Genomic DNA, 14,875 nt, shown 5'->3' with positions numbered 1-14,875 from the left:
TATTGTTGATATCCAAAAGAACAATTGTCTTCCGCCTGTTGCCCTGACAGACTTTGTTCGCAACCATCAGACCACGATGTTCCATTATTCCTCCCTGCTTCTGGGTGAGGTATCAAGCACGTGCAGCTGTGTGCGGGGATACGGCAGCCACTTCGGAGCTATTGAAGTAGAGACAGACAAATGTGCCATTGGAGTTGTCATTTTTATTGGCATTTAATATTGGCTGCAATTTTGTTTTCATCCTGATCATAAAAGGAGTTGACTGCCATTCCAGCCCCATTTCCAAGAAACCATAAAAGAAATTTTTGAATTGAACTCAAGTAGAAGAAGAAGAGTTTGGATTTATACCCCACCTTTCTCTCCTGTAAGGAGACTCAAGGTGGCATACAAGTTCCTTTCCCTTCCTCTCTCCCCAACAGACACCTTGTGAGGTAGGTGGGGCTCAGAGAGTTCCAAAGAACTGTAACAAGTCCAAGGTCACCCAGCAGAAATGTTGGAGTGCAGAAACACATCTGGTTCACCAGAGAAGCCTCCACAGCTCAAGCGGCAGAGCGTGGAATCAAACCTGGTACTCCAGATTAGAATCCACCTGTTCTTAACCACTGCATTACCCTGGTGTACTTGAGTCACATTAGCCATCTATCCATCCTGAATAGGGCTGCCAGCCTTCTAGTGGGCCTGAAATCTTCCCAGAAATACAACCAGTCTACAGACTTACAGTGATCTGGAGAAAATGGCTACTTTCGAGGGCAAACCCTATGGCTTTACATCCCCACTTAGCTCCCTCCCCTTTTCAAACTCCACCATCCCCAGACACACACACCCTCCCAAATTTCCTAAGATGGAGTTGGCAACCCTGATTTTGAATAGGGTTGCCAACCTCAGACTGGCAAATTCTTGGAGATCTGCAGGTGTGCAGTCTGGGTTGGTGGGATTTGGAGATGGGAGGAACCTCAGCAGGCTACGAGCCATGGAGTCCAGCCTCCAAAGCTGCCATTTTGTCCAAGGGAACATGCTACTCAGATGTAATTCCAGATCTCCAGGTTATACCTGGAGATTGGCAATCCAAAATATGAAGGAGATCTGGGCGGGCAGTTATGGGGGACCCACTTCTTATGCACAACGGCCTCACGCCAATCTCAGTCACTTGTCTCCGTGCCACTCAGGTTTCCCTTTCATGCTCCCATCTTCCAAGAATGGGAAAGGGCTTGATTTACTGCACAAAACCGACACATCCATTTTTTAAGTAGATCACAAGCAAGCAGAGTGTAGGCATCGCAAGTGTAAATACACAGATATGCTATGGAACAAACAATGTGGTTTTGTTTGCTAGGCAACGAGAATTGCTAGATAATCTAATGTGAAAGAAAAGATTGTGTTTCTAAAACTAGGCTAAGTGCCAGCTTCCTTAGTTTTTGTATAAAGGACAAGACACATTCTACAGTAACGTTCTTATTCATTTCTTTATTTCACTAGCAGTAAAGCCCTTTATAAATTAAAATAAAATGGGCTCTAGATAGGGGGTAGGGTAGGGCAGGCAGATGGGGGACTGATTAGCAGGGGCGTACCACCCTGGGGAGCATATGGGGTCAAATGTCCCTCGGTTGTGGCCACTTAGTCACGTGGGGGGCAGAAAATCACCCCCACACCCCTCCTCTTCCCCACTGGAAGGAGTTGGGGCATGTTCCATAATGTGATGGTGACTTTGAGAATACCTGCTGATCAGGCTGGGCAGAGGCCCACTTGATGGCAACCTGGAATGGTCTTGGTGGCCCAGGTTGCAGTTTGGGGGCTAGAAGAGTGCACCCAAGGGATTCTTCTTATGAAGACCTTGGCCTCTACTCCCTGTAGTTGGACTTCTGGAGGAACTGGTTTTGCTTGTGTTCTAAGACCCTGTTGTTGGACCTACCTTTGTTGGACCTCCAGAGGAACTGGTTCTGCTTATGTTCTTAGACCCTGTTGCTGGACCTCCAGAAGAACTGGTTCTGCTTATGTTCTTAGACCCTGTTGCTGGACCTCCAGAAGAACTGGTTCTGCTTATGTTCTTAGACCCTGTTGTTGGACCTCCAGAAGAACTGGTTCTTCTTATGTTCTTAGGGTGTATACAATTTGAGAACAATCATATAAACCAAGATTCCAAGACTGAATATTCTAAAAGAGTTAAAATAATTTCCCCAAAGCCCATCTCTGAAACAAGCAGCTTCTATAAGCACAAATACACATCAGAAGAGCCCTGCTGGATCAGACCAATGGCCCATCTGTTCCACCATCCCATATCCTAGTGTCCAACTGAAAGCCCACAGCAGGTAACAGAGGTATCAACTATCTGCTGTCTCCCCCCACCCAATCCCCGTTTGGATTTCTCTTTTGTCTTCTACAAATTGCACCTTGTGATTCTTTATTTTCACACTAACTAACTGTGTTTTGTCAATTAGTTTTGCCATCTGTATGTTTTGTATTCCCTGGCTTCATTATTGCTATTTTTTTGGTATCCTCATGCTTCTAACCCTATAAAAGTACCTATTTTCCCAGATATATTTATATATCAATAAATATATTAACTAAACAACACAATTGTTCATGTGAATACCATTTAAATTGTTTGTGAAACCCATGCAAACTTAATGCATAGTTGGAGCGAATGGACAAAACTAATTGTCAAAATCAAAGAACTGAAATATTTGATAAAATGTTAAGAGCAGGTTAAGAGCAGTTGGATTCTAATCTGGAGAACCAGGTTTGATTCCCCACTCTTCCACCTGAGTGGTAGAGGCTTATCTGGTGAACCAGAGGTGTTTCCACACTCCTACATTCCTGCTGGGTGACCTTGGGCTAGTCACAGAACTCTCTCAGCCCCACCTGCCTCACAAGGTGTCTGTTGTGGGGAGAGGAAGGGAAAGCAGCTTGTAGGTCACTGTGGGGTATGAATCCAAACTCTTCTTCTACGCAGTGGCGTAGGAGGTTAAGAGCTCGTGTATCTAATCTGGAGGAACCGGGTTTGATTCCCAGCTCTGCCGCCTGAGCTGTGGAGGCTTATCTGGGGAATTCAGAGTAGCCTGTGCACTCCCACACACGCCAGCTGGGTGACCTTGGGCTAGTCACGGCTTCTCGGAGCTCTCTCAGCCCCACCTACCTCATAGGGTGTTTGTTGTGAGGGGGGAAGGGCAAGAAGATTGTAAGCCCCTTTGAGTCTCCTGCAGGACAGAAAGGGGGGATATAAATCCAAACTCCTCCTCCTCCTCCTCCTCCTCCTCCTCCTCCTCCTCCTCCTCTTCTTCTTCTTCTTCTTCTTCTTCTTCTTCTTCTTCTTCTTCTTCTTCTCCTGACCTTTGCCAGTGGTTTGCCAGCGGGCCACAGTCTGCATTTATTCCAGCTGGTGTAAGTGTGGTGCAGCCTATTGGGGCTTCTCAGCAGCGGGAAAGCTTTTCAACCTCCCCGTGCCACTGGGAAGTCTCTTTGAAGGCAGCAACCAAGCGCAGCTGTGGCACACAGCTGGAGCGCTCGGCTCACGGATGAGGCTGCCCCTCTTTATGAAACCTAAGGACCTTTTACCATTTGCGACAGGAGCCATCTTGTTACCCTTTAGTTGCTCACAACGATCCTCCTAACTGCATATACATTTGAAACTTTGCCTTTGACCTTCTCTTTGAAATGTCTTCCCGGAAACTCCAGAGGCTGATCTCGCTTCCCCCAGTTTAGAATTTGCCGCGAGTCCTTGCCCTGCCCTGCAGAACCCATTCCTGCAGATTTCTTTTTATTGCTTCAACTTGTAAAAAAAAAGAAAATCATTTTATTCAAGACAAAGAAATATTTTTTGCTTTGTTTTCTGGCACTTTCTCACTGTGTTTTGTAAGCTGTGTGCTTTTATTACTTGGTTTTATTATTGCTATAAGGTGTCTTTTGTTTTGTGTTGTATCTGTAATGGACTCGCCTCCCCCCCTCACCAACCCTCCTTTCTTTTGTGAAAGTTGCTCAGAGCGAGATTTTTCCGTTAAGGAGGTACATAATAAAACTCACTCTAAACTTTATGGTTCCAGTAGTAGAAGCGAGAAAAGAAGCACCTTGATCCTTCAGATCACGAACAGCAATAATAACAATTTATATACTTTTAAAAGAATTTCTTCCCTCGCCCTCTGTCAAATGGTACTTCGGTCCAAAAAAATAATATCAAGTATCGCATTAAAATTAATTTAAAACTACGTAAATAAAATGGGGAAGGGAAAAAAATAAAAATATGCTAAACCATTGGTCCTCAACATGATGTTCATGGGTGTCATGTGACCCGCCAAAATCTTTCCCAGAAAACCTAGCACCGGGCAAACGTAGGCAAAAGTAACACTGATAAAGGTATTAAGTTTACTGGGAAGCAATTCAATGAAAGGAGAGAGAAAGAGCCATGATGTTAAAGTTGTGATGTTTGTTCCTCAGAAGAGAGAACCTGTATCACAACCTACATAATCCAGTTGTACCAGCCAGGTTTTGAAATCTGGACACATCTCTATGAGAATCACATAGAAGAAGAAGAGTTTGGATTTATATCCCCCCTTTCTCTCCTGCAGGAGACTCAAAGGGGCTAACAATCTCCTTGCCCTTCCCCCCTCACAACAAACACCCTGTGAGGTGGGTGCGGCTGAGAGAGCTCCGAAGAACTGAGACTAGCCCAAGGTCACCCAGCTGGCATGTGTGGGAGTGCACAGGCTAATCTGAATTCCCCAGATAAGCCTCCACAACTCAGGCAGCAGAGCTGGGAATCAAACCCGGTCCCTCCAGATTAGATACACAAGCTCTTAACCTCCTACACCACTGCTGCTAGGTTTTTTTTTTAATTATTATTTTGGAATTTATATTCTACCCTATACAGAGATCTCAGGGCAGCTTACAAAATTAGAAGCAATGGTAAAAACATCATCATATATAACAAACCTAAAAGTCATAGTATTACCCACCTGTATACTCTCCCTCACCCCAGACTGGGGGCATCGAGAAGGTCAAAGGCCAGATGCCAAAACCGATAAAGGGTTGGTTTGATGTGGTACCGAATGAGCAATCTTAATATTTGGAGAACTTTCCTTGCTTGGGAGCAAACAGCCAAGTAAAGAGCGAAGCACTTAATTGCCCCTGGAAGTTGCTCCTCATAGCAGCTACTGAGAGAAAGTGGTCTCCTTTCTTCTGGAGGTTAAAAAAAGGCCAAGAGTTTGATTTCCCTCATTAAGAGGATAAGATGTAAATTGTCTCTGAAATCTATTTATGGAGTTTCCAGGTTCTACCAAATGGTTGCTTGGACAGGCCTGGTCATCTGAGTGTTCTTCAGAAATTAAAAACAAAATTAACTTCCAGGTTCCCCTAATGTTGGCCAATTACAAAGATGTGCATGGTTTTCACTCTAATAAATATCCTCTGGTAACAAAGCACTGAATCCTGTTAATAACATGGTGACCTTTTAAAAAAACCGACAGAGAACACTGTGTTATATTACTCTATCCCTGCTTTAATTGCTGGTTGTTGTTCTTCGCCAATCTGTCCCACTCTGGCCATGCAAACCAGATATGACAAAGTGTTTACTGAACAATGTTGCCTTTTGCCTTTGTACTTGGGCACTTAGAATTTGGACTGTGGAGAGGATTTGGGACATTTAATACAAAATTATTGAGGATGGACTTGGTTTTCAGGAAATATCTATAAGGACAGGGGCAGAATTGTTATTTTTATTTTATTTATTTATTTATGGGATTTCTATACCGCCCAATCCCCAAAGGGCTCTGGGCGTTGTACAGCATGGGTTCCACATACAATATATAAACAAAACCCCATTAAATTAAAAGTAAGTTTAAAAGTTTAAATATTTAAAATGCAGCAGTAGTCAATAAAATGGCGTCAGCAATACCCCAGATTGAACCCTCCCAAGAAAGGGGAACAAGACAGTAACAGAAGTGGGTCCCCTAGATGACAGGGGGATTCCGAAAACCGGAGGAATAGAATAGAAGGGGCACCTAATCAGCGGCTGGGCACTCCAAAAGCCCGGTGGAACAACTCAGTCTTACAGGCCCTGCGGAATTCACCAAGATCCCGCAGGGCCCGGACAGCTGGAGGGAGAGTGTTCCACCAGGCAGGGGCCAAGGCTGAAAAAGCCCTGGCCCGAGTGGCCTTAAGAACATAAGAACAAGCCAGCTGGATCAGACCAGAGTCCATCTAGTCCAGCACTCTGCTACTCACAGTGGCCCGCCAGGTGCCTTTGGGAGCTCACATGCAGGATGTGAAAGCAATGGCCTGCTGCTGCTGGTGCTGCTGCTGCTGCTGCTCCCGAGCACCTGGTTGGTTGCTCTCCCCTCCCCCTTACTAGACAGCTTTGACTCTCCTTCTTTCAACAAACTGTACAGGGAGCCTTCAATAAATTAGGTTGCAGAGTGGGTGCCACAAGACATGCTCAGCCGGTTTTGCTCATTTTACTGAGTTAATCAAAGAGCCCCCCCCACCCCCACCCCAGCCCTTGTATTTTCAAGTTGAACGGGAACACGGGCAGCCTTTCATCTCCGTTTCAAGTTTACAACAGCTTTTAAACAGCATGTCAAAGTGTTTCTCTTTGGGTTATGAATCTTCTTAGATGGGCGGCAGATGTGCCATCCAGCCTGTTCCATCTTGAAAACGTTAACCAGTTCAAGGTCAGCATAGCTGAAGTCATGCTTTTTTTTTTTTTTGGCAAGTCCCCGTACTCTGAAAATTTGACGCTTTTATTTCAAAACATACATGGGGGGGGGGGGGGGCGGAATCTGGAAGTCAAGGCGTGTGTCATAAAATCCGGCTACTGGCATGAGTTTTCTTGTTTTTCCAAAGGGCATGGCCATTGCTAATAATTTCTTGCTGAAATTCTTACAGAGCCTGCTAGGTGACCTTGAACCAGTCACAGTTCTCTCAGAACTCTCTCAGTTCCACTTACCTCTCAAGGGCCCTTTCTGCACGGGCCAAAAACAGCACCCTAGGGATGGCAAAAACGCTGTCCCTAGGGAGCTGTTTGCATGGGGGTCGCTGCCACCTTCGCTCCCCCCCAGCGGCGCGAAACTGCTGTTTCCCAACCTCGCTCCCCAAGCGAGGTTTTCTGGAAACAGCAGCTTCCAAACGCTGCCATGCGAATGGCAGCGGCTGGAAGGCGCCATCCCCCACTTTCCTGAACGACTTACCTTCCCTCTGACCTTCTGGCGCGTTGCCCAGTCCTGGGGACACGTCCCCCCTGCCCTGCGACTCCAGAGCTGTTGCGCAGGGCAGGGGGGCGTGTCCCCTGGCTTGGGTGAAGCACCGGAAGGTCAAAGGGAAGGTAAGTCGTTTGGGCAACTGCTCAGCGCTGCACCGTCTTTCCTGCCCCTCCTGGGACCATTCATGCGAACGGTCCCAGGTGTGTGTGTCGGCGTCGTATACGCCGACACACACCCCGAGCGTGGCCATGCAGAAACGGCTCAGGTGTCTGTTGTGGTGAGAAAAAAAAAGTTTGTAAGCTGCCTTGAGTCTCCTTACAGGAGAGAAGGGTGTGCATGTGTAAATCCTCTTCCTTCTCTTCTACCATGATGTTTTTTGCACTCACCTCCTCAAAAATGTTTCATGGATGCTATGAGGGGTTTTTCTTTTCTTTCTTTTTGGTGGTTATTCATAGAAAGAAGACTTTATGGATTCTTTTCTTTTATTCTGCGTAGCTCTGTTTAATCTATGTTTCAACCAAACAGGAGCAACAAAACAAAATACAGAAATGACTAAAACAAAGGTGAGGGGGGGTAAGAGTCAGGGATTTTAAAAAAAATGGTGCCAGGGAGGAACTTAGGAAATGGTACAGAGGCATGGAAAACAGTAGCAGGATAGCTAAAATGTTGTAAATATGACCGCACAGCAAGGGAAGATGGCTTGGAGATATTTCCCTCTAAAGAATCATCGTAAAAGGAATTTCACTAAAAATCTATATCATACAGTTCCACATCCCTAATAGAAAAATGAGTGTGTATCAAGTGTCATCAAGTCATGGCCAGCTTATGAGGGGCTTTCAAGACAAGGGAGAAGTAGAGATGGTCTGCCATAGACTCCCTCTGCAGAGACTTCCTTGGTGGCTCCCATCCAAATAACAATCCTACTTAGCTTCTGAGTTCTGATGAGATCCAGCTATACCATGCCACCGTCCCTCCTTACACCTGTTACAGGTAACTGATACTTTGGCACCTAAATTTGTGTAGGTGGCTTCGGGGGTCAGGGTGGGATTACTGTGCTCCCTGGTCTTTGAAATGAAGGTGATGGGCATGTGAACATAATCATGTAAAACCCTGAAAGGAACTAGTCACTAGTATGACTTTCACCAACTATGAATAAATTCTAACAGGTTCTCTTTGCAGTGGCGTAGTAAGGGGAGGACACAGGGGATTGGAACCCTGAGCACCACTTCCTTGGGGGCACACTGCAGGGCCTTACAACTGTGGCCCCACCCCAAACTTCCTGTGGAGTTCAGGGCAAGGGCACAGTTGCATGTTGGCAAGTGTGGCTGGCCCACTCCTAATCTCCACATAGAGTTTGGGGGCAGAGCAGAGCTGGGGCAAGGTGCAGCACCCAGAGTTAGCCCCAGGTGCCATTTTATAAAGCTACAGCCCTGTCAGTTTGGAATCATTCTTGGCAAACTGAGCCTTTATGTTTGCTTTGTATTTTCCAAGCCTGTTCTTGAGATCTAGGCCCTGTTGTGCTCCCGCTAATTATTGCATTCCATTGTATTGACAATGGACAGAGGAAAATTAATGCTCACATAACTTCCCCCAAATTATGTCAATCAAGAAAGGCAGTCTTTAAAATCATAGCTAAATTGAAAAGACAGTGAGAGCAGAACAATGTTGTGATGATTATTTATTCCAGGCATTCTCCCCCCGCCCCTCAGACATCTCATTTACGGGAAGCTCCCTGATTCTCCTTTGATTTGACTAATGTAAGACATAGCAGAGGAGGGGTTTTTTTGAACCAAAAAATCACTTGCAATATTTGCTAATTAGCTTTGATGCAGCTCGCTTATGTCTTTATATAAGAATTGCAAGATATTTAACAGGCCCATAATGCACTTCTAGCCAGATGCACATTTAAGCTTGCGTCTTTGCACAGTGCATATGATGCTGTGCTCGGTGCACTTCGAAATGATGGAGGAACAAATGCTTTCATGGCAATCATAACCACTACAAAAGAAAAGTGTGTATTGGCCTATCCAAAGGATCAGGGTCAGTTCCCAGTTGCCACTCTAGGGAGGGAGGGTGGGAGGGAGGGAGGGAGACCCAACAATGACCAAGTAAGGTTGCGAGATAGGCCTATCATTTCTGGATCTAAATTACTAAATGGCCCTCAAACCCTGCTGATGTAACATAGTATAGTACAGTGGTGGCGAACCTTGTTATGGACTACAATTCCCAGCAGCCCCTGCCAGTATGGCCAATTGGCCATGCTGGCAGGGGCTGATGGGAATTGTAGTCCATAACATCTGGAGTGCCAAAGGTTCACCACCACGGGTATAGTAGATAGGAGCAAAAGTGAAGTAAATAGCCAGTTGCACTTGCATAGTAGACCTGTATTAATGTGATGGTGGATCCCACCATCTTTCAAGTAGCCTTCTTCCAGCCTAGGTAGGGTTTCCATTTGTTCTGCGGAAAAAATAAAGAAGAAAGCATTGCGAACAGCTCTTTAGAGGAAGAGATGGGCTATAAATATGTGCCTTCTGTCATCTGTAGACCAGTTGTAATTTGGGAAGTTACCCCACAGGACGAGGGGCTGGGACTCCGTCAGTCCAGCTACAGCATGGCTGCAAAGTGTTTTGATACAGATGGCGACAAAGGGGAACTGATCACGATCAATCGCAGTTTCTGAATGCCCTCCAAACTTCTTCACGGTGTCTATAGTTAGGTGAATTGATGGCATGTGTTCGTTCTTGGCAGAGTCGCTTGGTCATATGTATCCTGCTTTCTAGTCTCCTGAATTTCAAGCCTGGGTCTTATTTGCATCGCTCTCACTAGTGATAAAACTATGGCTGCTGGCAATTAGGTTGTCATGGCATACGTCAAATGAGACTCCTCCATCTGCCCCTAGCTTTTCATGGTAGCAATGGCTGTTTCCATCCAAGAGATGGAAGCTGGCTTCCGAAAGGGAATGGCATTTCAGCATCAAACTGAAATGAACAGTTGTGGGAAGTCAGTTGTGAATGGCTCAAGAGTGGGAGGTTGAGATGATGGGGAAACCGTAGCTGCCTGGTGGAACTGCTCTGATTACAGGTCCTGTGGATCTACATCATATCCCATAGGTCCCAGGTTTCATTAGACAGAGCCTTCCACCAGGTCGAGGTCAACAGAATGTCTTTTGGGGCAGGGATCACCAGATTGTCATTTGCTGAATGCAGCAATCTTTGGGGGATGCACTTGGAGAGGTGCTCCTGTACTTTCACTGGCCCTAGACCAGTTGTTAGTGGGTTCTGTGGGGCAGAACGTGGAATGAGTTTGCAACAACAATTTTTAAAAACAAAATGGTTTACTTTCTTAACAAATAACATATAACATCAACATTTAACATCACATTTCAAGGTCCTGTTCAGGTTGCATTTTCAAGTCCTTATATTTACAGTCTACTGATAACTGCCAAGTCCAATTCTTCTTTGCAAGTGGGTTGGCTCCTGAAGACTCCAAGGGCTTGATGAACAGGATTCAACATGATGAAGGTTTCCAGGAGAACTCTCACCCATAACAACCACAAAAAGAAACCCTGAAACAATAAACTCCAACATTTACAACATAGCAAAAATAAACAACTACCTTCCCAGTAGTTCCCAACAACATTGCAGTTACCTTAACAAGGTGTTAAGGGCTTATACAACCAAGGTCCGAGTCTGGTAGCCTTGTCTCCTCCAAACTAGCTCTGCAGCCTTCTGCTGCTTTGAGTCTCCACCCCTTGCTGAGTCAACCCATTCTGAGCATGGGGGTTACATTAGTATGTCTGGACTAACTGGATGTAGAAACCTGATTCATCTATGAAACTCACTGGGTGAAAGTTTTTCCTCAGCCTACCCTATTTTTGGGTGTTTTTTTCCAGTTTCCAGTTTGTATTTGGGAGGGGGAGGGCTCACGTTATTCACCCAAAGCTTCTTTGAAGAAGGGCAGAATAAAAATGGATTCAGGATAAAAATGGATAGATTTAAAATAAATATTTTACACGACTATTCTTCACTGATATAGTGAAGACATTAACGGTTTTCCGCTACCTTCAAGTGCTTCATTGCAGTCTGTCATTCTCCTTTGTTGCAATACCTGTCCTTAACCCATTTCATTTTAATACATTTTCTGCTTAGGCTGCCTTTTTCTAGTTCAAAGCAGATTTCTAGGTTTTCAATTGATTGGGGCTTCTAAAGCAATTAGAAGTGCTGTTGCCGGATGGCACGGTTACGTTTCCTCATTTTGATATAATATTAAAGCAATATGTTTCTTCAAAGCTACAAATGCATGGCGGTTGTTAATTATTCTCGAGCAAACAGAGAGGGAGTTGCTTCAGTAAAACCTAAGGGAAGAAAAGAAATCTGTTGCCAAAGGAAAGATTTGTAAAAAAAAAAATGCTGAATGCCAAAAAGCAAATATTGAAGAATCTGTCTTTCAAACTCCTGAATAATAACTTTTCAGAAAAACAGAAGGTCTGTTGTGGACCTGTCTGGGACAGTGGGAGAGGCTCTTCTCTTTATTTACAATGTCTTTCCAGTCTACCAATCTTCAACTAATAATGGGCAAACTACCCCTCGGCTTGATTCAGAATTGGCTTGGCAATGTTGACATTTTCTCAACTGATATGTCGTTGGCAACTTTCACGTTGGAATCAACTGGCTGTTGTAGGTTTTCTGTGCTGTGTGGCCGTGGTCTGGTAGTTTTTGTTCCATATAGATGCAACCAAAACATAAGTATTACCCAGTTTTCTTGATGAGCCTTTTGTTAGCAATTATGAAATGAGCTTCTTGTTGTATTCACGTACCGGTGTGTGTGATTCCATCATTGCTGACTTGGGACTATTGACTAGCGTTTATAAACTAAAAATAACTATATTTCCGATCGAGGACATTGGCAGAACAATTGAAGATTTCCAACAGCTTTGAAAAGACTCCCAAGAGATCCCAGGAGAATTGAATAGAGCCTTTTTGTGTTGAATAATTGTCATATTTACTTATTTCCTTTTTATTGGAACAAGTTTAAGCGGTATATTCATACATCAGTTAATTAGAGTTATTCTAAGTAGAGATTTTGTAAGAGGGACGTATGTATGTCGTTTGAGAGTTTGTTGGTATGAATGTGGTGTATGTATGAATGAATAACTGATTGTTATATTTAATTTTCCACACTATTAATTTTTTTTTTTTTGCACTTTGTAATATCGAGGTTTGCTTAGCGGGGTATAATATTTATCTCTGTTCGGGGCAAAAACTCCCAGACCAAAGCCACACAGACTGGAAAACCCTCAGCAGCCGGTTTCTCAACCAAGTTTGAAAAATGACCTCTGGCTTATAATGTTGAGATAACATTCTCTAATCTGCTGACCAGTCTTTAGGGTTCTTAGCCACTTGGTCACCCTACCAGCCATGAGGTTCCCAGAATCCGCTTTCTTGCCCAACAAAACATCTCTTTCCAAAAGCAAAAGGCCATTTTTATCAATGAGTTTATTTAGAAAAAAAAATCCCATGGTGCCATGCCAGGAACATGCCCAAAATAGTTTACAAAATAAAAATAATAATAACAAACCATTAAAAGGTGTTGATGAAAAGCCATCAATAAGAAACCCCAGCCCAGCATAAAACATAAATAATAAAAATAGACCACATGATGCTGGCAGGGGATGATGGGAACTGTAGTCCATAACATCTGGAGGGTCGCGAGTTTGACACCTATGACATAGGGCTTTAAAAGAACACTTTTCAAGCTAAAAATAGTGTAAAAAGCAGCCCTGAACTCAGGGGCGTACTGCCCAGGGGGACATATGGGGTCAAACATCCCCAGGCTGCAGCCATTTAGTTACATTGGGAGGGGGGCGGAAAATCATTCCCCTCCTCCTTCCTCTTGGGTCCATACACTGACTCTAATACCTGTTGCAAAAAAAAAATGTTGTTCGGTCATGGTGGGGGAGCGCAGCTGCCCATATTTTTTTTTTGGGGGGGGGGGGAGAAAACTCAGATTTCGCACCAGGCTACATTTTCCCTAGATACAACTTTGCCTGAATTAAAAGCCTTGAATGAACAATAGAGTCATCAACCTCCAAGTGGTGTGTGGAGATTTCCCACTATTGCAATTTATCTCCCGGGAACAGAGATCCCAGGAACAAAATGATCTTTGGAAGTTAGACTTGATTGAACTGTACCTTGCTAAAGTCCCTCCCCTAGCTACACTGGATAAATACTGTCACTGTCCTTATGCATCAGACACCACCTCTATGAAAACTATAACAAACTCCATCCATACCCAGTTTCCTGCTTCTACAGACAGTTCTCTTTAAATGTGAAGAGTCCATTGAAATGGTTAATAACCATAACTTTCTATCGCAAGGATAGTTTTTGCTGCCAGTTGAGGAAAGGGCTTAAGTTGAGATCAGCCTGATTATAGAAAGGTTCTAAATCAGCAGTAGACACTAGCGAGAGGATTCCAGGAAATTTCAACAAACCATTGAAGGTCTCAACCCTCTCTGCCACTGTGAGGCTGCCAAGATGGAGTTCAATGCTGGGTAGAGCTCATATCACTCTCACTAATTGGGGAGGCTTGCTCCTACAAAAAAGGTCCCTTCCTCTGAAGCAAGACTCCACCCTTTGTGGTGGAGTCAATGGATACAACCCCTGCGTATTTATTTATTTTTATTATCTTTATGCTACATCTATGATCTCTTCATTAACGTGCTAGTCATGGGGTTTCACCGTGGAACCAGTCCAAGCATCCATGTACGTGACCTCCATACTGGAGCTAGTCCACCCAACGTCCCAATGTTTAATCCGCAGAAAATTAAGTAAAGCTTTGAAAGCAAAGTAATGGGGTCGATGAAGGGAGCTTGACTGTATTGATCACTGCTGATCCATTGATGGATTTTTTTGTGTGGGGGGCTCAAGTTCTCCCAGTGGTTCTAAATGTCTTCAGAAGGTCTGGGAATTATGGATTTCCTTTAAGACTCTTTCTTCTCACACAGAGGGAAAATATATTGCATATTAATGATGTAGAAGATGCTACCTCTTGTCAGCATGTAGGATGAAATGTTAATGGATGACATGAATTGAAATAGACGCTTGTGATGTTCATTAATATGTATCGCTTATTTTATTTATTGAGTTCATGTATACCCTGTCTTTCTATCCAGTGGGAATCCAAATCAGCTTGCATCATTCTTTTCTCCATTGGTCCTCTCAGCAACCCTGTTAGATATCTTAGGATGACACCATCCAATTGCTCAATTTTTAGGGCACAAGTGGAGATTTGAACTTGGGCCTCTCAGATACTAATCCAACACTCTTAACCACTACACAGTATTTCCTCTCTATATGGCTCAAGATTAGAATTCAAAATAGTGGTGGGTGGGGCATCCCCAAGCAAATTCCTATATCTAATTTACTTGCAATTATTGCTAATATGATTTCCCGCCCATTTGTAGATAAGAACATAAGAACTAGCCTGCTGGATCAGACCAGAGTCCATCTAGTCCAGCACTCTGCTACTCGCAGTGGCCCATCAGGTGCCTTTGGGAGCTCACATGCAGGAAGTGAAAGCAATGGCCGCCTGCTGCTGCTGCTGCTTCTGAGCACCTGGTCTGCTAAGGCATTTGCAATCTCAGATCAAGGAGGATCAAGATTGGTAGCCATAGATCGACTTCTTCTCCA

General features: G+C 44.2%; 1 protein-coding gene across 1 annotated transcript in view; it reads left to right on the top strand.

Annotated features, from left to right (window-relative positions):
- Positions 1–14,875, top strand: part of CDH13 (cadherin 13) — a 714,654-nt gene that overhangs the window by 182,381 nt on the left and 517,398 nt on the right. The window lies entirely within an intron of this gene.

This window comes from Sphaerodactylus townsendi, linkage group LG14 (assembly GCF_021028975.2).
Source record: "Sphaerodactylus townsendi isolate TG3544 linkage group LG14, MPM_Stown_v2.3, whole genome shotgun sequence".
NCBI lineage: Eukaryota > Metazoa > Chordata > Lepidosauria > Squamata > Sphaerodactylidae > Sphaerodactylus > Sphaerodactylus townsendi.
Note: the sequence above shows the minus strand (reverse complement) of the source record. Positions and strands in the feature narration are given on the sequence as shown.